Genomic DNA, 25,004 nt, shown 5'->3' with positions numbered 1-25,004 from the left:
GCCGCGACGGCCCGCTGCTTCTGCGGTCTTGCCAAGGCCCTCTAGCGACCGCTGCCGTTGTCAGCCCCAGCACGTGGAGGGCGGCCCCTCGGCCGGCTCCCCCGCTGCGATTGCCCGTCGGTGGGTCAGGGCGCGCGCTTGGAAGTGGGCGATCTGCGTGGCTTCTTCGTCCGGAGAACGCTCCGGCCAAGAGGAGGGAACAGCGAGGAGGAGGTGTTCGCGACTGGGGCTCCGGCTTCCTTCCTGCCTGCCCTCTTTTTCTCCTCCCCTAGCCCGGGCCAGCCTCCCCGCCCTCCTTCCCTCCCTCCCGCACACGCTCCCCGACCCGCAGCTCCGCGCTCTCAGCGCCGGGCTCCTCCTCCTCGTCTCCGCGCCTCCAGCAAGATGACAGCCGGGCGGCAGCGGCGCTGGTGGCGGCGCGGAGATTCCTCGCACCGGCTGGTAAGTAGGAAGGACCCCGCCGCAGAAGCGAGCTGTGGACCGGCGGGGGCCACCGCCCAACAAGAGGGCCTCGTAGTAGAGGCGGCCTTTGCGCTCTGGCGATCGCCCTAAGAGGGGTCTTGCCGGGAGCGGCGGACGGACGGGCCCGCGGTGCTAGGGATGGGAGAGAGGCAGGGGCAAGAGGGGGTTAACCGAGGGAGCATATCAAGCGAGAAGGAAGTCGATCTCTTCCAGGAGGGCGGGGAGGGGATCACCTCCCACGGGTTGTGAGTACTTGATTTGGCTTGGGAGCAGCGGAGGGAAGGAAGGGGGTTAACAACAGGTCTGCAGAAATTTGGGAGGGGGGGGCAAATCGGGTCAGTTTCAGGTTGCACTGTTTGAAAGGGAGAGAAGTGAGTGTGCCTGTTGGGGTGTGTGCGTGCTGCTTTGTGATGCACAAGAATGTGGAGCTGGAGTGGCCTTGCATACCTGCTCCCCCCCTTTGCCAGTGGACCCCCCCCACTTCAGCCTAGCACTTTGCCTCACTGCTTTGCGGAGCTGAATTTGCTGCCAGAGAACTGGAGTGGAAGGTGGCCCCTTCTGTTGACACCCCTTCTCTCCCAGCATACTTTGTCATTGCAGGCTTTACTCTCTCTCTCTCTCTCTCTCTCTCTCTCTCACACACACACACACACACACACACACACACACGCACACACTCACTCACTCACTCACTCACTCTCACACACACACACACACTGACATGATGGAAGGCATGCCCCCAGTCATGGCCCCACTGCTGACCCTAAGCTCCCCTCTCTGGCCTTCATTCTGCTTCTGAACACTGGCTGTTTCCCAGCTGCAGATCTGACTCTTGGGAGTGCAGCAATGTTTGTGGATTGGCTTGCCCGGGAGGGATTAAGTGAGCTGCCAGCTGGAGCTGAGGAGGAGGGCAGGTGTGCAGTCAGGTAACACCAGTTGAAACAAGTTTCCTCTCCCAGGTGCTGGCCTGAAATGCTGAAGTTGGAAGGGGCGGTGGTGGAGGAAGAGAAAAGTTGCACACCATCCACTGGGTTGTTAGTTTTTTTCATCTCCTGCCCCGTGCTTAGCATTCTTCCTCTCCTGCCTCTTGCTTAGCATTGTCGCTCTCCCTGGCGGACTGCCTGTGTTAAGCAGTGACAGCATCCTTGGCTTCTTTCTCTCCTTTTCCTTCCCACGTGGAGTGTGGTTGCAGTGTTCTTCCTCTGCCACCCCAGACTTCAAATCTTAACTCCGTGATCTTTCATTTGCAAGTGCCCTGTTGCATCACCAAAGGCGCTGGCTTAGGTACATGGTGTCTCTCTTGTTCTCCCGGTTCCAGTAGAAAACTGAACCGCAGCTTAACGAGGTTGGACATTCTTGGGCAGTGTGGAATGTTCAGGTCAGGCTCAAATTGAGACCATCAGTTCTTTTTCAGCGTTTTTCTTGCAAAATCCAAAGGCTAGACAGAAGGAAAGTGTGGTGGATGTGCAAGGCTGTTGCAGAGGGCTCTGAATGAATCAATTTCTGGAGCTTGAGGTCGATCAAGAAGATTTGGCTCCTGCTTTCTAGGGACTTTGCGTGCTCTGACGGCCCCACTGGCTTTGGTGCACATCATGTTTTCTGTGGGTTTAAAAACAAAAACTTGATATGGTGGGGAATGTCCTGGGTTTAACCTGAGATCCAGAAATCTCCAAGGCGACCAGGCTTATGTTGGCTTGACATAAAATGTTTACCCGTGATGCATTTCACCTCACATTTTATTTTTGTATTTAATGGCAAACATTCCTGATACTGTTTGCAATTAAAATGTTGTGTGGGCTGTTGGGAGTATTTAGACTGGGCAGGCTTATCGAGAGATTAAGATGTTGCAGTTTCCTTGTGTCACTCGGTGGCCTGTTTTGACCTCAGCAGGTAAGGAGAGGGTGTATCTGTGTGCTAAAACAGTCACTCCTGCCTTTGTGTCATCTATCTTGTCTTCCCTGATCACATCTTTATATCCAGCAACTCTGGAATCTCTAGTTTTCAGTAGATGGTGGCTTAGCTTGGACCGCACAGTCCTAACAGCAGCTGCAGCTTATAATAGCTTGGATGTAGTGCAGATTTTTGCGGGCCTCAGACTGCTTTGCATTCCTTGATAGTGCTGTGTCCACAGAGTTGTCAGTGTGCAGCCTTTGATTGTGAACTTCAGTCCAGGGGCCTGACATGAATCCTTTTTTCTCTTCTTAAGTCCACCACCCTGGCAACCTTGATGACCCAAAAGCATTACTGCTACCACTGAGTCTTCAAGGACTGCAGTCTCCTCAAGGAGTTTTTGTTTGAAGTCCAAGGCAATTAATTATTTTGGCTGCTCAGAACTGGGATGCAAGCTGTGTTGTGATGCACAAGTAAATATAGGCTGGTATGTGTCCATTGCTTAGCTCTGTGGCTGTTTTTACAGGGAATCTTTATGAGGGCAGACGAGGCCTGAAAATGGCAGGGGGGAAGATGATGGCTATCTTCAAATATGTAGCTTGGGTTATCTGTTAGACTAGCCTTTGGCAACCTGGTGTCTTCAGACATTTCAGGCTACAACACCCCATTGGCCCCAGCCAATAGCCATATTGATGGGGAGCTATATCCCAAAATGCGCAGAGGACACGAGGTTGACAAGGCTGTTTTCGATTTATTGTTAGGTTTTCCTGTTGGCTCATAAGTCTTATCATTTTTGAAACTGGAACAGCACAGAGCTGGAGAAAGATTGCCAAGGCATTCAAGGGTAGATTAAGATAAAATAATTGTATGGACATGAAGATCTATGTGCCTTCGGATGGGGTGGTGAGAAGACAAACTAATTTAGTCCTGGGATGTTCCCTCTGCTTTTCCTAAAGGAGCCAGGCCTATGGCAAGGAACGAGTCTCTCAGCGTAGCTCAGGATGTGTGGGAGAAGTTGTGTTGCAAACATTTTTCCCAGTTGCTGTTGATAAACAATCCAAGCTCAGAGGGACATAGAAAGCTCTCTTATATTGAACCAGACCATTGTTAGTATTGTCTATGCGGACTGGCAGCGGCTCGTACAGGTTTTCAGAGATGTTCCCAGTCTGACCTGGAAATGCTGGGGATTGAACCTGGGACCTTCTGCATGCAAAGCGGAGATTCTACCACTGAGCTGTGGCCCTTCCCTGGAGCATCTCTCCAGGACAACTGTCTTGCCTGTGTATTCTGGAAGGCCTCTTAGTCTGCTAACGGGCTCTGTGGGTGAGGTGACAGATGACAGTCTTGTGTGCTGCTGTTGGACGCTTGTGTTTTGGGACAGAGATGTGCACTTTCTGAGCTCCTGTGGTTGATCCTTGCCTGTTTAAAGACCCTGGACTGTCGTGGCAACAGCAGATGGTGTAACCTGCCTGTTCTGTCTTGGCAGTTGCGTGCACCCAGCTTGAGGGCAGGTAGTTTGCTCAATCGGGGGGATTGTAAGAAATGTTTCTGGTCCATAGCAGGGCTTTTGATCAATTTTGATGGGGGAAGACTTGGAATTATCCCAGGGGGAAAAATGGAGCCTAATACTGACAAGCCTCAGGCAAGATTTGCTGGCAGTTCCCTCCATGCTGTGGTTTCTAGATTCTGAATTTTTGAGGAGAGACTAATGGTGTTGATTGCCAGGGCTTCTGGTTGCATTTTTTAAGTGTGTGTTATGTGCTGATATGTGTAGGATCTCACTTTTTGCTGAAGATCAAGCCCCCAAATGAATCCGGGGGGGAGGGGGGCTTCTGGAAAGGAGGTGAAGGAGTTCCTGAGGGCACTGCTTTTTCTTTGGTTCAGTATTTCGGGAAAGGCCAAACCTTTGCATTTTGGCTTCTGATAGTTGCTCAGACGTCATGCTGCTGCCACTGGCTTTGAATTTGTTGCTGGAGATAGAGATGGAGAACCTGTGGTGCTCCAGATATTATTGGACACCAGCCCTGGTCACCATGTCCAGTGGTCTGGGATGATGGGAGTTGTAATTCAAAACATCTGGAGGGCCACAGGTTCCCTTTCCCTGCTGAAGGTGAATCTATAAGGAAGCCCAGAGTTTTTGTTAGCAGCCTGTGACTGGCACTTAACCCCCCCCCCCAGTCCTTGCTTCTTTCTCCCCAATATCTTCTTGGGTGTGAGATTCTAGGATAAACTTCTAACACGTTGGCAGAAGCAAAGAAGCTCTCTGGGTTCAAGGTGGATTCAGACATGCTTCTGAAGACTTGCCTGTGATTTCAGTGCAGATCCTTTCTTTTTCTGTTCTTTCTTTCCAGTGCCAATACTTCCATTGGGGTTCCTCATTCCTGTTTGCAGGAGCCTGAGGAACTGCTGCAACACCTGCAGCGGGATTGTGCCAAGGCTGGCAGATGCTGTTGTAATGTAGCAGAGAGAGGGCTGAGCTTGGACTGTGGAGGCCCCCAAGGATGAAATACTTGGCCATGAAACTTCATGTGAGAATTGAATGGGATGGTCTCCTGCACAGGAACCCTCATGTTTTAGCTAGCCTCGGTGGCCAGCCAGAATTGGTTTTGGCTGCCTGCTCTGATTACAAGAGGGAAGGCAGGGTCTTGACTGTAACAATATGTTGAGCTTTGGAAGCCCTCCAATGCCTCTGCGGCCCGGCATAGAAGCAGGGATAGACCGTTCTCCCATCTCCAAACCGTGTGGGTTGTGGGGTAGGGTCTTGTCCCTCCTCAGATCACACAATTTCCATGAAGCTTTTAGCATGACCCCCAAGTTCCCATGCCCTACAGTAGGGTCGGGAAGCCTCTGACCCTCTGGCGTAATTAGGTCTGCAGGTCCTCCCCATGTGGCCCATGAAGCTGTTTTGGCCAAGCCACGCCCATCTGCCCATATATGATGTCAGGTGTGGAGCAGGGAAAGACATGGCTGGCATCTTTGGAGATGTCGACTATCAGCTACCACGCCCCCTCCTCAGGCCACACCCCCTCACTGCCCTTACTTCATACCCTCTGAGTGTTTTTGCCTGGCTGGAATGTGTCCTTGAACTCTGATAATGCCTCTTGCTTGCCTGGATGGAGGACAGAGCGGGGTGTGTGTGGAATCTAATCCTGAGTACAAAGCTAACATTTACATGAATTGCTCCACCCACTTTTGCTTCTGACCCTGCCCATCACTGGCACATGCCCCCTGGAAGATTGCCCAAGAAGGCAGCATGAACCTCTGGTTGAAAAAGGTTTCCGACCCCTGATATAAATCATTAATAATGTTCCCTGTTGCACTGGGTCTTGGAGGAACTTGGAAGCTGCTGGCTTATAGTGCTGTTTTCCAAGACCCTTTGCCCTTCTTCTGAAGGAAGGTTAGGAGATCAGCGAGATGACCCAATCCTTTCTGAAATGGGTGCCGGGGCTGGGAGCTCTCTCTTTGCCAGGCTCAGAAGAATGGCAAGAGAATCTAGGTAAATAATTTTCTGTCAGTGGTGCACACATTTCTGGACCTGTAGCCTGCCCATGCAGCTATTGCTTTGCACGCTGCTAGGGTGGTGCTCTTGCTGTCTCTGTGGCATGTTACAGTCTCTGTGGATTTTTTTTTTTTTGGTAGGATTACTGCTGGGATGACTTTGCCACTGGGCATGGAGTTCAAGCAGATTGTGCTTCCTCAACCAGATGCCTTCCAGATGATGATGGACTACAACCAGGGCTGTGGAGTCGGTATGCCAAACCTTCGACTCCGACTCCTCTATTTTTCTACTGTCTGACTCTGACTCCACCCAAAATTGCTTCCGACTCCACAGACCTGGAAAGCGCTGTAAATTTCTTTTTAAATTGGAAGCTCTTGTAGGAGCATTTTTATCGCTGCCTGGATTTGCGCTGATCTTGGCATCACAGCATTTGTCTTCATCTGGGTCCTGTGTCATACACTGACACACAAAATGTTTTCCATCTTGAGTTATGGTGAAATGCTCAACTACAGCTGACTTCATGGGAAGCTTCTTTGACATTGTGAATTTATATTTTAAAAAATTTGTCAATCAAAATTTATTTTGAAGCTGGAGTCGGTACATTTCTACCGACTCCGACTCCACCCAAAATTGCTCCCGACTCCAACTCCACGACTCCGACTCCACAGCCCTGACTACAACACTCATCTGCCCCTGCCAGCACAACCAGGAATGATAGGAACTCTTGTCCGATAACACCTGGAGGGCACTAGGTTGGGAAAGACTGAAGCAGATGGCTCCTTTCTAGCCCCTTGAAACGATGATGCTTTTCACCTTTTAGGGAGAACACACCCATGCGCAGCTCTTGTTCTTTTGTTCCCATCATTGTTAAGAGAGGGGTGGAGGCTGTAGCTCATATCGGGGAGCACATTTTTTCATATGCAAAAGTTCCCAGGTTCAGTTCCTGGCGTCCCTTGCCCGTGCTCTCTGGCTAAGATCCTAAGAGCTTCTGCCAGTCCCAGTAAGCAATACTGAACTAGTTGAGGTCTGACTTGCTATAAGGGCGGTATTTCATATCCTCTTTCGGCTTTGAGCACAGCACATCAGAAGCTGCCTAATACCAGGAGAGGCAATTTGCCTAGCTAGAATTCACTTCTGCAAGAGGCAAAGACGGCCACAGACTTGGATGGCTTTAACAGAGGATTAGACAAATTCATGGAGGATAAAGGCTAATCAGTGGCCACTAACCCTTATGGCTATGTTCTGTCTCCACTATCTTTGCTGGAAACCACAGGAGGGGAGAGTGCTGGTGTCCACAGGTCCTGCTTGCGGGCTTCCCATAGGCATCTGGCCTGATCCAGCAGGTTCTTCTTATGTTCTCAGTCCAATCTTGTCTGCTCAAGCTGCAGCTCTCCAGAGTTTCAAGTGTAGAAGGATCTTTCCCATCACCTGTTCCTTTTACTGAAAGTGCCAAGGGTTGCATCTGGGACCTTCTGGGCTGTTGTCAGCAAAGTCCTAAGAAATGAAATGGACGGCTTTCAAGTCGATTCCGACTTATGGTGACCCTATGAATAGGGTTTTCATGGTAAGTGGTATTCAGAGGTGGTTTACCATTGCCTTCCTCTGAGGCTGAGAGGCAGTGACTGGCCCAAGGTCACCCAGTGAGCTTCATGGCTGTGTGGGGATTCGAACCCCTGGTCTCCCAGGTCATAGTCCAACACTCTTACCACTACACCAAGCAATATAGACCCATTGAAACTGAAATTAATGAACCAAAGTTAGTTATGTCTGTTAACTTCAGTGGGTCTACTCAATGGGTAGCATTGAATACCACCCTCTGTGTGCCAATCCTGTGCTCTACCACTGAGCTATGGTCCCTTCTCAAAGTCTGCCTGGAACTGTCTAGAACAGAACTGTTACGTTCTGGCCAAGAATGCATTCACAGCTCAGGAGGTACTCTTCAGCTGAGAAGGTCTTGCCTCCTGTTCTGATTCTGAAGCCAGCAGGCAGTTGATCTCTATGTCCCCTGCAATTCCCTGAATGATGGAGAAGCTTGGGTGTGGACCGCAGCCTTGCCTTCCTCCATTCCTTGATTTGTAAGCCTGGCTGCAGCATGAGTTACTTTTTTTTCTTATTATTTAATTTCCTCCTAGAAAGCATTCGTACACTTCTGCTTAATGAGGGCTCTGGCTTATTTTGTTTGAACGAACAGCTCCATTAAGCTGTGCTGATTAATGAGCAGAAAACCCAGTAGGGAAGGCAAAGGTCTGAGCTTCCCATATGTGTTTATGAAGTGGCTGCATCTTGTATGCTCAGCGTGAAAGTGTAAGTTTGGGACCTGAGGCCCACGCATGCGCCCACAGATGGGTGGAGAAATAGATGCACGTTCAGTGTGGGAAATAAAATCTGGCATTGTGATCATCTATAGATGTCAGTGATAGGGTACATTCACCCAGCTCTTTTGAAGACCCCTCTGATGGTCTCTGCCAGAATATTTCTAAATGCATGGCATTTGGGGGAAAAGGCTGGAAGAGGTGTTTGATGTGCCATTGCAAATCCTTTCTTGGAGTGGTTTGCGGCGGTGTGCAGTGCTTTGTGCTTTGTACACACAGTGAGGGCATACAACCCGCTTGCCATAGGCTGGAGTCTCTGGGAGTCAGCATACGCTAGCCTTTTCTTTCTAGCTTACGTGCTCATAAGTGCTTCTGAGAGTAGGCTTTGAGGGCACCTGCACCCATGCAGAAATGTCAGTGTGGGGGCTGTGCACTGTACTGTTCAGGCCTCAGCAGTGAAATGTTGGCTTCTGTTTTTAAACGTGTGTGTTGCAGAGCATGATAGAATCTTCTCCCTTTTGCTTTATGGCACCAGATGTGTCCCATGTGCCTGTCACAGATCTGCGTGCCAAGAAAAGAAATGAGTAAGATTCTGCACCCAGAGAATTCTGCAGTAAGAAAAGTGGAGTTCTCTGACTTATATAAACTACAAAAAGTTAGGCAAGTGTGCATCATTCTTTACTTTGCATCATTCTGGTTTAATTTGTCATTCAAGGGGGGAAAGAGCTACACACGGCCTTGATGTTCCACCCCAACTAATGGAAAGCTTAGGGTCAAACTACACATTGTGTTGGGCGCATGTTTGCAGCTGTCCATCTCCTGTTCAAAAATCAGCTGCAGGCCCCCAAACCAGATCAGGACTGTGGCATGGGGAGGGGATATTCAACTGTTTTCTATCCATACCGTTTTCCTGCTGAAAATTGCCCCAATGATGCTCTTTACTGCACACAGTGGGTTGCAGTCAGTGCTAGTCCTAGACCCATTGAAATGAATAGACATGATGAACATAGGTCCATTAATTTCAGTGGGTCTAATCTAATTAGTACTAGCATTGGATACAACCCTGTGTGTAGTTTGGCCCTTATTGAGCAATAAGCTCTGTAACCTTTTTTGATACTAAGCACCAACAATCTGATTTCATTTCTGTTCTCATGGAGCCTTTCCCTTTTGTATAGGCTTCTCTTAGCCCAGAACATTTTGTGGCATGTAACAGATCTAAACCTGTTCTCCAGACATCCCCATCTCATCCGCTCTTTAAGACCCCTTCAGTACTGCCTGCCTAGCAGACCTTGTGCGTGGCGCAGGTAGCATTTCTGGGAATGGTACCTTGGAGTCCCTGGATTTTAATATCTTGCCCAGCATCTTAAAAGTTTGCTTCCAGGACTGCACGACTACATTTCCTAATGTCGTTAAAGCTTCAGTGGCTTCAAAAGGGGATGATAGACACGTGCATGGTAGATAAGTTTATTGGTGGTAAGAAGTCATGATGACCATTTACCACCTGAATTTGCAAGTTGCTGGTGAATAACAGTGGCAGAGGGCCATCATCTCCTGCTTGTGGGCTTCCCAGAGGCATTTCGTTGGCCGCTGTGGGAAATAGGATCCTGGGATCGATCAAGTGTGGGGGACCTTTGTCCCTCCAGATGTTGCTGAATTGCAGCTCTCATCATCCCTAGCCATTGGCCATGTTCGCTGGGGCTGATGAGAGTTGTAGTTCAGCAACATCTGGAGGGCCAAAGGTTCCCAACTCCTGGAATAGATGCTTATTTTGTTTGATCTAGCAGAGGTCTTGCAAAGCTGACTCCTCCCCTGCACTATCTGGACGGTGCGCAATAGACTGGTAGACTGGACAGTGCAATGCAAGACTATGCCAGATGAAGACTACTGGGTTGCTCTCCTAAACAGTATAGCTAGGAGACTGAAGACAAACTCTGTTGGCCTCGTTTTCTGAGTTGGCCATTTGGGTCTGTGGCCATTGGTGGCAGTGAGCTCTTTTTCGTCATGTGCATGGAGCATTGTCAGGTGTCTGAGCAGAACATCAGAAGCCAGACCAGTGGTCCATCTAACTTAGTATTGTCTACACATACTGACTGGCAGTGACTGTCCAGATTTCAGATTGAGAATATTCCCAGTCTGGAAATGCCTGGGACCTTCTCCATGCAAGATAAATATTCTGCTACTGAACTATGGTCCTTTGTCCAAAGGACACATTTATTAAGGATATACAAAGCTGCCTTATACTGAATCAGATCATTGGCTCATCTAGCCCAGTATTGTCTACACTGACTAGCAGCAGCTCTCCAGGTTGTCAGACAGGTGTATCTCCTAGCCCTACCTAGAGATGCTGGGGGTTGAACCTGGGACCTTCTGAATGCAAGGCAGATGCTCTGCAACTAAGCTATGGCTCTTCCTGGTTAGTAGGTAGCCAAAGGGGGAGGTAGGTGCTCCACAACAAAAGCTACATCTATTATTTAGAGCTCAGTTGAGGCTTGCTGGGCAGAATCCCTAGAGGATGGCATTCTATAGACAATAAACAACCAGAGAGAGACTGGTGCCAATCTTGCCTGCCTTCTATATTTCTCTGGAAGAGCTTGAAAAGCTACTTAGTGGTCTGAAGGGAGACCCAGCCAAAGCAGTCAGGCCAGCGAGCGTTTGGTTACTTCAGTGTCACTATATATATTTCATTTTCATACATAGACCCACACTATTCTTCTGAGTGTAAATTGTTTTAACTGATTTTAATATTGTAATTTTACATTGTTGTAGCCTGTCCTGAGACCTTATGGCGAAGGGCAAGCAGGAAGTATAAATAATAATGATAATAATAGTAATAACAGTAAAAATGTATATTTAAAAATCTTTTATTTTTGACCTGACTACGGTCAGGGTCTCCGATTTGGAAAGTGTTCCACAATTCTTTCTACTGAATAATATAGGCCACGTTAGTCATGGCTTCCCTCAAAGACTCCTGGGAATTGTAATTTATCAATGATGCTGAGAGGTGTTAGAAGACTCCCTATTGCCCTCACAGAGCTAAAATTCCCAGAGTTCTCTGGAAAGAGGGATTGATTATAGTTATGTGATGGGGAAGTGGTATAATACTGTTTTAAATGTATAACGCAGATGGGATCCCATAGTGGGATGTCAGTTGGCCGGCATACAGATGATGTAAATGGAATTTTAAAAACTTTTCTCTGAGCTGCTGGAGAGCTGCTGCCAGTCAGAGTAGGCAATATTGGACTAAATGGGCAAACAGTCTTTACCTAGTATAGCGCACCTTCTGATGGCTTTTATTCAGGCACAAACTTCTACATAGATGAGCGGATGGAAAGGGGAAGTGGAGTTCAAACAGTAACATATCTGTGGGCATGGAGTAGACTGTGCCAGCTCCCCATGCACCTTCCTGTTATATAGGCGTTGCCAACATTTTTGGACCTGTGGGTACATTTGCAAACCAGAGAAAGCTGACATGGGCATCACACCCGCACTGCAACTAAGCACATATTGCAGCCTATTCACTTGTCTGTTAGCAGAATTATTCTTTCAAGCCTAATTTCACAGAGGGAAGGAAACCTTGCAGGCAACAGGGGAAGGCCTCTGTGGGCACATGTGTGCCTGGTAGCACCATGTTGGCAACCCAGATCATGTGAAGAATTGACTACAGCTGTAGCGAAGTGGTAGAGGAACACTCAGGGCAGTAGCATTGATGGCTAGCCTTGATTCACCAAGCGTACCTTGCAGACCTTGGGAAGGAACGCAGCTCTGGGGTAGGGTGTCTGCGTTGCATGTAGAAGGTCCCAGGTTCAATCCCTGGCATTTTCCAGGTAGGCCTGGGAGAGATCCCTGCCCCGAAATCCTGGAGAGCTGCTTCCAATCAATACTGAGCTAGGTGGACCAATGGCGTGACTAAGTATAAGGCAGCAATTTATGTTCCAGAGACAGCTGGTATAACACAGTGGGGAGGAGAGCCTGGCTGGGAGTCCAGAGTCTGTGAGTTCAAATCCCCGCTCATGTCTCCTGGGTGTCAAGGGCCAGCTAAAGATCACCCCACAATGAGTGGCTTAGGGGTTACGTGCCCTGCCACCTGTGCAGCTGTGGGCAAGCTGCATAGACCCAAGGAGCCCAGTTTCCCCCAGCTGCCAGTTGCGGACAAGGAAGGGGCTGGCTTGAGCAGCTGTGGCAAGCTGAGCAGGCCCTAGCCAGCTGGGGAGGACTAGCCTCAGAGGGAGGCAATGGTAACCCCCCTCTGAATACCGCTTACCATGAAATCCCTATTCATAGGGTAGCCATAAGTCGGGATCGACTTGAAGGCAGTACACTTCCATTTATGTTCCAGATCTGCAGCTCTGGGCAGATGCCCCATCTATTTAGTAGATAGTTCTGCCCTATATAAGTTCTTTTTTTTTTTCCTTTTTGGCCCTTCCAAGTATCATCAGTGATGCAGTCTCTGTTGGTGATTGACTGTACATTATCTCCTTTCATAGCTGCTAAGGATTAAACATACCTGTCTGGCTTTCATAGGCTTGTGAGCTGTTATAACAACTGAAATTCATTTTTAATGACAAACTTAATCGCAGAGTCCACTCATTGATTCTCTATTTTACAGCTGTATTAGCTAGGCTGTGCTAGTGGTAATGGTCTAGAAAATCTCCTTTTAATAAAGTCAGGCAGAGGGCGTGGGCGGGGGGATATCTAACTATAAAGTACAAACCAGGATGTCTGCAATGGGAATGTTTCAGAACCAGCAGCATAAAAAGAGGCCGGCAACAACCCTGAACTGAAGCAAACAGAGACTGTTCAAAGGCTGTTTTCTCACATACAGACTTTTCCCTGAATACAGCAAAAACCAGAGAGAGTTTTCTTTGATACCCTTGCACTTATAGTTTTTAGTTTGCACTGTTGTTGCGGAGAGCGAGTTTGCAATATGCTGAGTAACTAGAGACTGTAACGCTTTGTTTGCACCCCAATATTTGGAGGAGAAAGATAATGCTGTCCATTATCATGTTGTCTCTCAGGATTGAGGAAAGAGTGTGTGCTAATGGAATTTATGCATTAATCTCTGCTTCTATTTAACATGCTTTTCAAAGCTTTGCTATAAATCTGGATCTCACATAATCGGATAACAATTTCATCATGTTTACAAAGGAGAACTTCACCCTCACCTGTTCAACCCACACTGCACAGCCATTTGTAGGCAGCGAGGATTGTTTTTTGCTTGCCCAACGCGAGCCCAACAATGGCTATATTTTCACAGTAAGAAGCTTGTGCTGATGAAAGCCAGCGTGGTGCTAAAAGCAAGAAAAGCCATTTTGGATTAAGCCAGTAAGAAGATAGGATATATACACATATACATATATATTTCTGCTAGGTTTTAGCTATTTATACAGTAATATTTCCCTCATAAACACTTCTCTGTGTTGCGTTGGGAATGCAAAAAAACCCTGTCATTTTTATCTAATCCCATTAGGATCAATTTAGTGCAGCTGGGATTGCTTCTTGCCCTTCACAGTTGAGATTCCACTGAGGCTGGTGGCAAATGGTCATAGTCGCTACCTCCCAAACCTTCCTATATTTGTTCCTTTGGGGAAGAGTACAGCTACAGGGTTGTAGTTAGTTGAGCTGGAACACTCCACACGGTATCTGCATTTCCACGTGCCAGTATGCAAGACTTACTGGCTGGTTTATTGTGGTTTATCAGGAATGAGCAGCTTGCTAGTCCGGGCTGCCTGAACTCTCCTGCTTTGTGGCTGCTCAGGTGCAAGCAGGAACAAAAGACCTTGGCTTCCCATTACAGCTGAAACAGGGATTGTGGTTTATTGCTCCCTAAGAAGACGCAGGGCCCCTTCTGACTGGTGTTTTTACTGGGGGGGTATCCTGCAACATATTCTTGACACTTATAGTGCATTAGTGGTGTTTTTTTTCTGCCTTCCCAATGCTACTACAATATTGCTGTCTGGAGGGACGATAGCGTGATGAAAGCAGGACTCCCCAACCCCTGAATATTTGTGGTATGAAAATTATGGAATTTCTGCAGGAAGTTATGGGATATGCGCTGATTGGAAATGAAGCAGTGTGACAGACCCAAACAGTATTGAAAGAAGGATTGCACATGATTGCCCCAATAGCATCATGAACACAAATAATCATGACTGCACAGTAAAAAGGACTCCCAGAGGAAGCCATGGTTTATTGTTCGTTTATTTTTATTTGACTATTATTAATTTACATTTGTCATTGCTTACTACATGAAATAGCTCAGTGACTTCTGCAATATTATAAAAGACAAGATTTGTATATATCGCTTAATCAACAAAAAACTTCTGTGCGGTTGACATAAAACAATATAAAATATTTATTAAAATCAAAAAGAAATTGACATAAAAAGTATCAAAAATAGAAAAAACAGCATTTTTTAATACAAATGTATCTAATAAAATTATATATCTGGGTAGGCTTGTGTAAGGAAATCAGAATTATATGTTTCATAGAATCATAAAATAGAGTTGGAAGGGACCTGTAAGGCCGTCAAGTCCAACCCCCTGCTTAATGCAGGAATCCATATCAAAGCATTCCTGACAGATGGCTGTCCAGCTGCCTCTTGAATACCTCCAGTGTTGGAGACCCCCCTAGCTCTCTAAGTAATTGGTTCCATTGTTGTATGGCTCTAACAATTAGGAAGTTTTTCCTGATGTTCAGTCGATCTGGCTTCCTGCAACTTGAGCCTATTATTCCGTGTCCTGCACTCTGGGATGATCGAGAAGAGATCCTGGCCCTCCTCTATGTGACAACCTTTCATGTACTTGAAGAGTGCTATCATCTCTTCCCTCAGTCTTCTCTTCTCCAGGCTAAACATGCCCAGTTCTTTCAGTCTCTCCTCATAGGGCTTTGTTTCCAGTCCCCTGATCATCCTTGTTGCCCTCCTCTGAACCTGTGCCAGTTTGTTTGCATCCTTCTTGAAGTGCAGTACTGAAGATGAGGCCTAACCAGTGCTGAATAGGGGGGAACTAATACTTCATGTGATTTGGACATGATACTTTTGTTAATGCAGCCTAAAATAGCATTTGCCCTTTTTGCAGCCACTTCGCACTGTTGGCTCATATTCAGCTTGTGAACAATGACAATTGGAAGATTCTTCTCATATGTCGTATTGCTGAGCCAAGTATCCCCCATCTTATAACTGTGCATTTGGTTTCTTTTTCCTAGGTGTAGAACTTTGCATTTCTGCCTGTTGAATTCCATTCTGTTGTTTTCAGCCCAATGCTCCAGCCCATCAAGGTCCCTTTGAGTTTTGTTTCTGTCTTTGAATTTTGTTTCTGTTGGTATTAGCTGTGCCCCCCAATTTTGTATCATCTGCAAATTTGATATGCATGCTCTGTACCTCCTCATCCAAGTTGTTAATAAAAATGTTGAAGAGCACTGGGCCCAGGACCTAGCCCTGTGGTACCCCTCTCGTTACTTCCACCCAGTTTGAGAAGTAACCTTTGATAAGCACTCTTTGAGTACGATTCTGGAGCCAACTGTGGATCCACCTGATTGTTATTCCTTCCAGCCCACATTTAGCTAGCTTGCTAATCAGAATATCATGGGGCATTTTGTCAAAAGCTTTGCTGAAGTCGAGATATATTATGTCCACAGCATTTCCACAGTCTACAAGGGAGGTTACCCTATCAAAAAACAAGATAAGATTAGTTTGGCAGGATTTGTTCTTCATAAATCCATGTTGGCTCCTAGTAATCACAGCATTGTTTTCAAGGTGCTTACGGATTGACTACTTTATAATCTGCTCCAGAGTTTTTCCAGGGATTGATGTTAGGCTGACTGGTCTGTAGTTCCCTGGTTCCTCCTTTTTGCCCTTTTTGAAGATAGGGACAACATTAGCTTCCCTCCCTCCCTCCCTCCCTCCCTCCCTTCCTTCCTCCCTTCCTCCCTTCCTTCCTCCCTTCCTTCCTTCCTTCCTTCCTTCCTTCCTTCCTTCCTTCCTTCCTTCCTTCCTTCCTTCCTTCCTTCCTTCCTTCCTTCCTTCCTTCCTTTATTATTTAATTTGTATCCTACCCTTCCTCCCAGCAGGAGCCCAGGGAGGCAAACAAAGCACTAAAAACACTTTAAAACATCATAAAAACAGGTCTTAAAATACATTAAAACAAAACAGCGTTAAAAACATTTTTTTAAAAAAACAACTTTAAAAAAGGGTTAAAAACAAACATATTAAGCAATTCTAACACAGATGAAGACTGGGATAGGTCTTAACGTAAAAGGCTTGTTGAAAGAGGAAGTCTTCAAAAGGTGCCGAAAAGATAGCAGAGATGGTGCCTGCCTAATATTCAAAGGGAGGGAATTCCACAGGGTAGGTGCTGCCACACTAAAGGTCCGTTTCCTATATTGTGCAGAACGAACCTCCTGATACGATGGTATCTGCAGGCAGCCCTCACCTGCAGAGCACAGTGATCAACTGGGTATATAAGGGGTAAGACAGTCTTTCAGGTATCCTGGTCCCAAGCTGTATAGGGCTTTGTACACCAAAACTAGAACCTTGAACTTGGCCCGGTAGCAAATGGGCAGCCAGTGCAATTCTTTCAGCAGTGGGGTGACATGTTGGCAATACCCTGCCCCAGTGAGCAGTCTCACTGCCGCATTTTGCACCAGCTGCAGCTTCCGGACCAACCTCAAGGGCAGCCCCACATAGAGCGCACTACAGTAATCCAGCCTAGAGGTTACCAGTGCGTGGACAACAGTGGTCAAGCTATCCCGGTCTAGAAACGGCCACAGCTGGTAAAAGGCACTCCTAGCCACTGAGGTCACCTGGGCCTCTAGTGACAAAGATGGATCCAGGAGAACCCCCAGGCTACGAACCTGCTCTTTCAGAGGGAGTACGACCCCGTCCAAGTTTTTCAGCCAGTTCCTTCAATACTCTAGGATGCAGTTTATTGGGCCTTGCTGATCTGAACTCGTTCAAAGTGATTAGGTATTCCTTGACCGTTTGTGTATCAGTCTCAAGCTCCAATCCTGCCCTTTCTACTTCATGTTTCCTGGGAGGGTCCTAGATCCTTTTTTGGTAGAAGACTGAGCCAAAGTAGGAATTGAACACTTCTGCCTTTTCTTTGCCATCTGTTACCATTTTGCCATCCTCACTGAGTAGCTGTCCCATCATTTCTTTTCTCTGTCTTTTACTATGGACGTATCTGAAGAAAGCTTTTTTGTTGCTTTTATCATCTCTCGTTAACCTCAACTCATTATCAGTTTTAGCCTTCCTGACACCATCCTTGCAATTCCGTGATACTTGCCTGTACTCTTCCTTTGTGGCCTGGCCTTCCTTCCACTTCCTGTATGTGTCCTTTTTTGTTTTCAGGTCATCTCTCAGCTTTTTGTGAAGTCACATTGGCTTCTTCTGCTGTTTTTTTCCCTCTTGGCGTTGCTTGCCATTGCGCTTTTAGAATTTCCTTTTTTAGAAACTCCCACCCATCTTGGACTCCTTTTCTCATTAGGGTTGCTTGCCATGGGATCATACTTTATTAAAATCAGCTTTCCTGAAGTCCAGGGTGTGCATATGGCTACTCTCAGCTTTTGCTTCTGTTAAAATCAAGAATTCAAGTATGGTGTGGTCACTTTCCCCCAGAGTTCCCGAAACTGCCACTTCATCCACCAAATTATCTCTGTTGGTTAGAATCAAGTCCAGGATAGCTGATCCTCTGGTTGCTTCCTCCACTTTCTGTAGGAGAAAATTATCTCCGACATAAGTCAGGAATTTCTTGGAGGGACCGTGTTTGGCAGAATTTGTCTTCCAACAGATATTGGGATAATTGAAGTCCCCCACTACTACTACATTATGCCTCCTCGAAACATTGGCAATTTGCTTTTCAAAAGTTACATTCTCGTCTTCTCCTTGATTGGGTGGTCAGTAATAGACTCCAAGCACCACATTTTATTACTTGCCCCATTAATTTTAATCCAGATACTCTCGGTGGAGCTACCAAGTTCATCTTTCTGTATTTCTTTGCAGGGATATATATTTTTAACATACAGTGTGACTCCACCTTCCTTTTTATTCCTTCTGTTCTTTTTGAACAAGTTATATCCTTCAATTGCTGTATTCCAGTCATGGGAGTCATCCCACCAAGTTTCAGTTATACCTATCAAGTCGTAATTGACCTCCTGTATTAATAGTTGAAGTTCGTCCTGCTTGTTTCCCATGCTCTGTGCATTAGTATACAGACATCGAAGACCATGTGATTTATGGCTTGGCTTCCTTACTGTATTTTTTTGAGGACTATTACAGGGCCCTATTAGAGCCAATATCTCTGTTCCCCATTACTGTGCACAAGACTTCATCAGTTGTTACCTCCAAGTTTACGTCTCCCTCCCCCTTAGGATTCAGTTTAAAGCCCTGCTGATGAACTTCTCCATGCTGTGGCCAAACACATTCTTCCCAGTCCTTGTGAGATGCAATCTGTCACGTGCCAGCAGGCCATCTTCCAGGAAGTTTAAAACTGTTCTGAAACTATGTTCAGATAAGAAAGTATTAATAGAATGTTAGTAGGTGCAGATGAGGTATGAGGGACAGGTGGGAGGGTGTGTGTGAGTGAGAATTCCAAAGGGAGTTTTGAAGAGAAAAACCATTGGGGTTTGACAGTTAGAGTTAGACAGGATTAGGGATCAAGAAGAGAACATCAAATTAGAAAGAGCTGGGGTTTAGGGGGAGGATTTCATTGGGATTAGTGGGGTAGGATAGGTAGTAGGATAGGAACTATAATAACTTATTTATTATCACATTTAACATCTTATCTATAATAATGTTTATTTGTTTGATTCAAAATCCCACAAGGCAGCTTGGTCAAGAGTGCTGCCAAACTAAGGTCCTATTCTGTACCTATACCTATGCCAAGTTTACAGACAGATTACACCTGTCTGTAATCTGCTTGTAAGTGGTCACCTTTTGGAGAAAAGGTGGTGGGGCTGAAGCTTGTGGTTCAAATGGCGTATCTGACCCAGGCTGAGGCAAACTTCCTGGGGATTTCCTGATCCAGACAGCTGGGAATCAGGAGGTGGTAATCCCAGAGACATAGGAACATCACAGCTTGCCTAAAAAAAAGAATTTTTAGCAGGCCCCAAAAACAATACAATGAAGTTGCCTGACTCATCAGTGGGTAGGGGGGGTCCAAAGAGTAGGTGCTGCTGCACTGAAGGATTGATTACTTGCAAATGTGGCACTTGCAAAAGTGCCAGTTCTGCAGATCAAAGCAGTCAGTTGGGGACATCTGTGGTAAGGCTCTAGTAAACTGGGCCCAAGCTGTTGAGGGCTTTTGTTGGCTTCCTGGTCATGGCTTGCTATTATTATTATTATTATTATTATTATTATTATTATTATTATTATTATTATTATTATTATTATTATTATTATTATCAACAATAACAATAACAATAACAAAAATTTGTATACAGCTAATGCCAAGATGGCTTATCAGCACTTTATAAAACATAAAAACCAATTGCCCAACATTGTTTAAATATGGAATAATTAAAAATATGTCATTGTTAAAGCACACAATAAAACAACCCCATTAAAACATTTATAATATAAATGTCCATGACTACAGTATGCAATAAAACATTAAAATAGTACAGCCATTAAAACAGGAGGTTCGGGTCTAGAGTTCAAGTGAATGGCTATATAAGTAGGTGCATCTTCAAAAGCAGTGGAGAGTGCATTCTCTTCAGCAGAGAGTGCATTCATAACACTGGTGCCACCAGTGAAATGGGAAGCCAAGGCTTCCTGGTTTGTTTATCCCGCTTGCACCATGGGAGGAGCAAAGTAGAAGCAACAAGCAGCATGTATAAACATGCTGCTTGTTTCAGATAAATCATGGCTAGCCAGACATTCTGGCTTATTTTTAGCCAATGTGGCAGTTTGTTACCACATTCCACTGCAATGACCAGAACCGGAGAGGATATTTCAGATAAAATCTTAACTCTGCTGAGTAGAGAATAGTTACTGTTATTTTCTGGGTCTTTTAAATAATACATCAGATGTATAAGCCCAAATACTCATTTTCTGTTCTGCCAATAATGTTTTGGTAGCCAAGAGCAGCTAGCTAGATTGCATTTGCAGGCATCTGGAAAGGCTAATAGAGGCCCTAAATATTTCTGCAATGGGTTATTTATGAGGGCATGTTGTCCTTCTGCACTGCCCACACTCCAGTTGTATACAGAAATAGATTTTCTGATTTTCCCTACAAGTGATAAGAGAATTCTTCTCTGCTCCGTCTTGTAGAACAGCGGTGGGCTGACTTTAATCTTGCAGTCTACTTTAAAAATTTAAAAATCCATGTGTTCTTCCAGTCTGTGCTAAATTTAGAAAACAAGAGTGCATACTCAGGCTCTCCTTAACAGTTAAGGCGTAACAAATCTGTGCTAAGTGATCTTGAGTAGGCACTCTTGATTAAGAGCACAAGGATTGCCTTGTTGGGCCACGGCCTTGCTCCCTGTGGCTTGCTCATCCCCTTTCCCCGTGGCTGTCCCAGTCTACCATCATGAGAATGGATTCCTTTAGAATAAAAGTGGGCAGGAGGTGATTCTACTCTTTATGGCATTCGGCATAATAAAAAAGTTTTTAATGGATATGATGTGCTTATTGCTCCCAAAGCTGTACTTCTTGGGTGCAGAAAGATAAAATTTCTTGATGAAGATTTAGCCGTCGTTACATGCTTGCTTATTTCATTCAGATTATTGCATCCTGCTGGAAAATCCCCAAGACTGCCCTCAGGATGCATTTGGGTAGGGGTTTTGTTTTTTGATTAAGCTAGCATGTTACAAAACCTGCGGTTCTCCAGATGTTGCTGGACTACAGATCCCATCATCCTTCACCGTTGGGCGTGCTGAGTGGGGCTGATGGGAATTAGAGTCCAACAGTATCTGGAAAGGGCGGCAGGTTCCCTATCCTACTTATTAAAAGAGCCAGGGGTGTTCATCTGATAGATCAGGGTGGGGAATCTTTTTTTTTTAGCTCATGAGCAACCCATCGGGGGGGCTGCATGCCAGTGGCTGGGTCTAGATGTAAAAGTGGGTGGAGGAACACGTGTGACTTATCTTTGTACAATAGGCCGCATTTCGACTACACAGAGTTTCTGCATACACCCACCTCCACAATCCCTCCATCTTCCATCCAGGAAGGCAAGAGGTGTTATCACAGTTCAAGGACACTTTCCAGCCAGGAGAAGGCACTTGTGGAAGGTGGAGAGCATGGCTGTTGATGGACCTAGTCTGGGAATGGGAGGCATGGAATGGGCATGACCTGGGAAGAGTCCCAAGAGGCAGACAGAGCACCCTGGAGAGCTGCTTTCAACTCCTGGGCTCGAGGTTCCCCTTTCCTGAGATTGATTCATTTTAAAACTGAGTTTGTTTATAAGTCATTGCAATGCAAAATTTCAAGAATAACGTTTATCCGTCTCTTTTGTATAATTGTTTGTTTTTATGTGCAGCGGGTGTTAATGTTGGTTTTTCTGTTTATCTTATATTTTCATAATAAATAAAAAGGAATGCAGAACAAAGAAAACAAAAAAACAGGGGCGGGAAGAAGCTAGAGAATTTACCTTCCGCACTGTGGAACAGGGATATAGTCTTCCAGGGTTGTGGGGGGTCATAGACCTATTACTTTCTTGGGAGCAGGGTCCCAGCCAGGTCCCGATGTATGAGCCAACCACCATGAAAAGGGGAGCATGTTAGCTACTGAAAAGAGTGCTTGTCCTTTCGTGCTGACTGGAACCAATCAGAGTGAAAGGATGTGAGCGAGCTCTTCTCAGTAGCTACTACACAGCCTCCCCTTTTATGCTAATTGGCTCCTAAGGACGTAATGGAGTGTGAACTCACAAGATGACAGGGAGAGCAAGGGAGATGAGGGAAAGTGGAATAGGGGGCATGGCTGTGAGGAGGTGGGGCATGACTATCATGAAGGGGCCCTGCACTTCTGAATTTGCCACTAAACTTTGTTGTTGTTGTTGTGTGCCTTCAAGTCGATTATGACTTATGGCGACCCTATGAATCAGCGACCTCCAAGAGCATCTGTCATGAACCACCCTGTTCAGATCTTGTAAGTTCAGGTCTGTGGCTTCCTTTATGGAATCAATCCATCTCTTGTTTGGCCTTCCTCTTTTTCTGCTCCCTGCTGTTTTCCCCAGCATTATTGTCTTTTCTAGTGAATCATGTCTTCTCATTATGTGTGCAAAGTATGATAACCTCAGTTTCATCATTTTAGCTTCTAGTGACAGTTCTGGTTTAATTTGTTCTAACACCCAATTATTTGTCTTTTTCGCAGTCCATGGTATCCGCAAAGCTCTCCTCCAGCACCACATTTCAAATGAGTTGATTTTTCTTTTATCCGCATTTTTCACTGTCCAACTTTCACATCCATACATAGAGATCAGGAATACCATGGCCTGAATGATCCTGACTTTGGTGTTCAGTGATACATCATTGCATTTGAGCCACTAAACTACTGTGGAGGAATACCCAAAATTTCCTTAAGTCCCATTAATTTCACTGAGCCTGCTTTAAGGGTGACCTAATTCTGGCTCCAACCCATAGTCTTAATTGAACCGGTTTTCCACTCTGATTTCCAATGAAAAGTACAGATGGTTTACAGTTGTTTTAGAGGTGCCAGGTATACAGTGATGCCAGTGTGCGTCCATAGAGAACCATGGCCAATGGTGGCTTTCAGTTTAATACCAGAAGTTGTCCGTGTGTGGGACTGATTCTATGTTCTGTCTATTCCTATTCTAGAAGTAGTGGTTTTCCTTTATGCGGTTCCATTTCTTTGGCTGCATTCAGATGTGGGGTTTATTGTGTTATTTTTCCTGATTGTTTGTCCCAATTGTTTGTTTGTTTAAGGCATTTATATACCGTTTTTCAGGCTGACCTCACCAAGCAGTTTACACAAGAGTATTACAACAATAAGTATTGATTATTTTTATTTACTCAAATAAATACATTGTTTATTATAGTATTGTTCCTGGAGGAAAAATCCATATTCACCCTACTACTTCAGTAGTACAGGCATTGAACTGCCCCCAAAATAACATTTTTGTTTTGGACTTCATTTTATTTGGGTTCCTTCTGTTTTTTTTTATAAGAAGCTTGGAATATCTAGGTTGTGGCAGTTCTTAACATTCTTACCCCCTTCTTGACCTTGAAACTACAGATGGAAACCTGTGACCAACCAGGTGTTACTGAACTACAATTCCCATCATCCCTGACAATTGGCCATGTGACTGAGGCTCATGGGTGTTGGAGTTCATCAACATCTGTAGGACTACAGGTTCCCCACCACTACTGAAACCATCACATGCATTAGCAATGAGCCTGTGGGAAGAATGGAAGAATTGTGCTGAGTGGGAAGTGAGCAAATCTTGTTTTGCACTTGGCTAATTCAAAAAGTCAGCAGGGTAGATTGTTGCTTCAGCTTGACACATCTCACATAATGATGCTGACATTCCGGAATCACTCCCTCCCACAGGGTGGCCGTGTGTACAACTTTACCAAGAACAGTTTCTAATGTTCCTTTCACACTGCAGTTGCGTTATGGAACTGTGGTTTTTTCAGTACACTGCCATATTGTGCTAAATTTCACTCACACCAGTGGTTGTGGTGTGACACAGCATTGGTGGCATTGGGCATGTCACCAACCCTCCACCCATTATGAGCATGTGCCCTTCTGTTTGCTGGAATACTGCCCCAGATTTTGTTATGTGAGTTGCATTGGTGAGATCCCAAGAAAACTGGGAAAAATGAAACTCCAGACTCCCATATTTTTCCAGGTGAATGGAGTTGGAAACGGATTTTCCCCCAGAAGCAATTAACATGGAAATAAACGCTAAACTACCACTTGATTCCACTAAACTTCCAAAAGTGCTAATGAACATATAAAAGGTGAACATTAACAGATAAGGAAACATCAGGATAACCGAGTAAAGTGCTGTTTCAATGCAGCCTTGGAATAACCCTAGTCTGGCATGGTCATCGCACTCTTTGCAGAAGAGAGAATTGGTTATCTTCAGAGACCAGCCACAGGGTAAAGCTGATGTAACTGAAAACCAGGTAGCGGAGCAAAGCTTTGCTGACGGTTGCAGAATGCTATATGTTAATTTTATCCCATACATATCTTGCCTCTTTTTGTGGTACTGACCGGTACTGAGATTACAAAGGGGGTCTCATAAAGTTTGGGAACTACTGGGCTAGAGGTTCTCCACCACTGTCCTATATAAAGAGGTAGTTCCCAGCAGAGAAGCTAAGTCTCCAGCATGCAGGGCATGATTGTTTGAAACCAGTGTCTTTGAGAACAGTACAGGTGGTAAAACGCATGAAGGGTTTGTTAAACTAAAGGAAACTAAAGGAAATGTCAACATTTATTTATTTACAAGCAGTTAAAAACCACTTAATATTTTAAAAACCTCTAAGCAGTGTAAAACATGAAATCAATATATATTGTTAAAACAAAAACACATTATGAGACCGGTGCAACAGCAGTATAAAAGTATATAAAACCAAAAACAGGAATTGAGGGAATTCATGCAAAAACAGTGCCCGATTTTATGGGTCAGGGAAAGCCTGGGCAAAGAACTACGTCTTTCGAAGACATTTGTGAGTGACTGATGGCTGCCGCTTCACGTATGGCAGAGGAAAGGGCATTCCATAATATGGGGGCAATAGCAGAAAATGCCCGTTTTTGGCTCACTGCCCTATGAAATTCTGCAGGGTGTGGTGCTATGAGTAGAATTTCTTCAGGTGATTTACAGGTCTATATAGGGGCAGGCGGTCTTTCAGGTAAGCTGGTCCTGAGTTATTAACGGCTTGCA

General features: G+C 45.5%; 1 protein-coding gene across 1 annotated transcript in view; it reads left to right on the top strand.

Annotated features, from left to right (window-relative positions):
- The first annotated feature begins 337 nt into the window (after nucleotides 1–337).
- The window catches only part of MID2 (midline 2), a 211,809-nt gene continuing 187,142 nt past the window's right edge, over nucleotides 338–25,004 (top strand). The window contains exon 1 of the mRNA XM_061598437.1: nucleotides 338–441. The gene's annotated coding sequence lies outside the window, so the exon portion shown is untranslated. The remainder of the gene's footprint in view (nucleotides 442–25,004) is intronic.

The sequence above is a fragment of the Rhineura floridana genome, chromosome 16 (genome assembly GCF_030035675.1).
Source record: "Rhineura floridana isolate rRhiFlo1 chromosome 16, rRhiFlo1.hap2, whole genome shotgun sequence".
Taxonomy (NCBI): Eukaryota; Metazoa; Chordata; class Lepidosauria; order Squamata; family Rhineuridae; genus Rhineura; species Rhineura floridana.
This window is presented reverse-complemented; position numbering and strand designations above follow the sequence as displayed.